The sequence below is a fragment of the Pristiophorus japonicus genome, chromosome 4, assembly GCF_044704955.1.
Source record: "Pristiophorus japonicus isolate sPriJap1 chromosome 4, sPriJap1.hap1, whole genome shotgun sequence".
Lineage (NCBI taxonomy): Eukaryota > Metazoa > Chordata > Chondrichthyes > Pristiophoridae > Pristiophorus > Pristiophorus japonicus.
The window spans coordinates 128925531-128928814 of NC_091980.1; the positions used below are offsets into that span (position 1 = coordinate 128925531).

At 41.0% G+C, this 3284-nt stretch overlaps 1 pseudogene; it reads left to right on the forward strand.

Annotated features, from left to right (window-relative positions):
* Positions 1-251: 251 nt before the first annotated feature.
* Positions 252-2804, forward strand: LOC139262523 (ferritin heavy chain-like; annotated as a pseudogene).
* Positions 2805-3284: the final 480 nt, after the last annotated feature.

Consider the following 3284-nt stretch of genomic DNA (forward strand, 5'->3'; position numbering starts at 1 on the left):
CCTCATTGAGTTGTCAGCCAATGATGCTCATTCTTCAAAGGGATGACTGACTCTGGGAGTCCATGCCCCTCCTCCCTTAGTTGAATGGTGCTCTGAGAGGCAGCAACTTCTGATTGGATAATGAGGACTGTCACCCATCCTCTCGGCTACCACGCCCTGGATTATCCAGCAGTATAAATACAGGAGTTTGCGATTAGCTTAATCTTAGTTTGTTACTTCAACAACGTTTAGGTTTGTAAAAAGGATTAAAGATGGCTTCTGAAGTGCATCAGAACTACCACCAGGACTGTGAGGCTGCTGTCAACAAGCAGATCAACATGGAGCTCTATTCCTCCTATGTTTATCTCTCTATGGTGAGTTTTGTATTTTTGACCACTTCAAAATGGAAATTCTGTGCTGTATTCTGCCCACCTAATTCCCCCCCCCACCCCGCCCCTCGCTCCTCAATCTATGCATAGTGAATTTGGTTTTGATGCAATACAATTTATCTTGTGCATTCTTTAACAAGCTGTCTCTCTGTTTCATTTCAGTAGTTGAATCATATTCTGAGTGTCTTGAATTCTAGTGTTTCATTTTCCTGGGCTCTTGTGGACTAGTTGTTGAAATTTATTTGGAATACATTCTGCACAATGCATTGAATTCATATTCTCATTCTAAATCACTCCATAGACTTTCATGGACTAAAGCTGAGGTTTTTGTTGGATAAAGGTAAATGGAATTAAGCTACAGATGAGCTATAATGAAACTGAATGTGGAGCAGGATTGAAGGGCTGAATGACTTACTCATTTTCCTAGTGTTCTTGTACATTTGTCATTTTAATACCAGTTTGTACCCGTCCGTCTTTTCTTTAACTTGCTTTTGTTTTATTAGTTTTAAAGCCTTCAGCAATCGTGTCCCTACTCAGTGGAACTCAACACTTCTGCCTTCCTCCCCTGTGACAATCACCAAGCACCTCACATTCTGAGGGGTTCTGAATTTCTATTCCTTGGTATCTGGTTCTCCTCTGAAATGCCTCGTCTTGTGTTGAAGTTGCCAAATTAAAGCTGCTTGTGGTAGATTTGTTTCCTTGGGATGAATATAGTCAGTAAAACTGGGCCTATGACCACATCTCCTTAAGGGTCTGATTAGAGTTCTAATAATTCCCCTTTAACTAGCCTGTAGAAAATATAGCTGGGTTAATAAACAATAAGACTGATTTTCTGGTGACCAGGGTATAAATCTTGTTGAAGTTCTTTGACTAATTTCCAGAACTATGAAATATTGGGTGCCAAGATTAAGGTTCCAGTTTTGAACATGCTCAAATTAAAGCTGAATTGGTGATCATGGAATAATGCAGCACAGGAGGCCATTCAGTCCATTGTGCCTCGCTGAATGTTGGGTGGAGTGATCCAACTCATCCACTCCCTGCGTGTTCCCATAACCCTGTCCAGTATTTATCCAATTTTGTTTTGAATGCTGTTTTATTCTGATTCTGCCACCCTTTCATGTCATGCATGCATTTAAAATTAAAAAAAATTAAAAAATTCCACTAGTTCTTTTGCAAATCATTAAGTTTCCAGATTGTTAATTGTGAACTTATCCACTATCTCTACCAGGTTAGTTAAGTAGGTAGTTTCGACTGCAAGGCCCATGATGAAGGGTCTGCCATGCAATACCCAAATACTCTTGTATCTCCGCAGTCCTTCTACTTTGACCGGGATGATGTTGCCCTGTGTCACTTTGCTGAGTTCTTCAAGGAGCAGTCACATGAGGAACGTTAACATGCTGAGAAACTGATGGAATTCCAGAATCAGCGAGGAGGATGGATCATCTTAGCGGACATCAAGGCTAGATTTAATAAACGTGTGGCTGCATGTCTGGCTCCACTTAGACTGATTGGGACCAAACAATATGCAGCATAAACAAGTCATTTGATCAAGCTGGTCTTTGCCAGTGTTTATACTCCAACAAGCCTCCTCCCACCTTGCTTCATGTCACCCTGTCAACATATCGTTCTATTCCTTTCTCCCCTTGCACTTGCCTTGCTTTCCCTTTTTAAATTCCCCCTCAATTTATCTCCAGTAATTATGATGGCTTAGGTGATCACATTGGTTCATGGTAATATAGATTTTTGATTGCACCCCTAATTTCATTGAATACTTTCTCATGTTTGTTTAATCCAGTGTAAGTGAACTGTTGTAATTTTCTTTCTAGATACCAGAGCAGGATGAGTGGAGCAATGGTCTGGAGGTGATGCAGAGAGCTCTGCAGATGAAGAATGTGAACCAGAGTCTGCTGGATCTGCACAAACTCTCCTGAGAGGACAGACCCTCATGTAAGTTCTTAATGATTTTAATGTTAAGAGTTTGTGGAACCTTGCTGTACTTAGGCATAGTTAAAGATCTCCATGCCCAATAGCTTTGTGTTGGTGTCTCGCTCCCTTTTTTTTTCTCTTTGGGGAGCAGTGTGCAGGGAATGGGGGAAGTTGGCTGACTGTGGACAGTAACTAGGAAATGTGTTGCAGTGAAGTGATCCCAGGATCTGAGCACCTATTGTGCAGTAAGTTTAATCTAATGATGCAGTAATTGCATCAATTGACTATCCTCCAGTTCATGGGGATTAAAATCCAAACTCTGAAGGGGGAAGCTAGCATTCCTTTGATATTTGCTGCTGGATGTAACTAGTTTCCCTCTTTCAGTTGTGTGACTTCCTGGAGACCCACTACTTGGATGAACAAGTCAAGATGCTTGGAGATCACATCACCAACCTGAAGAGACTGGGAGAGTATCTGTTTGACAAGCACACCCTGGGGGAGAGTGACTAAACTGACTATGGGATCAAGCTTATTGTGTTTAGTACTTGTATTTATATAAGCAGACCCCTGACCTGTAGGGAATGATGGCTTCTGACTTTGTACAAAGAGCTGAGACTTGGGCTCCTGATGTGAAATGTAACACAAACTGTTCAACATTGGACTGGGTTTTGTCTCCTTGTATGTTTGAGTGGTTGCTTATTTTTCAATTAACATAAATTGGTTTACCTGAAAGAGTTGCATAAGGATTTAGTTTGCAACTTCATACATTAATGAGCCTGTATTTTCAGAATTGCACAGAAAAATACCATTTGGACCAACTGGTCCGTGCTGTGGTTTATGCTCCATGTGATTCCCCTCCACTTCATCCAGATCTATCACCATATCTTTCTATTCCTTGCTCCCTTGTATTTATCTAGCTTCCCCTTAAATGCATTTGTGCTCTTTGCATTCAGAGTTATTACTGTGAGTAGCTCAGTAAACACACCACTG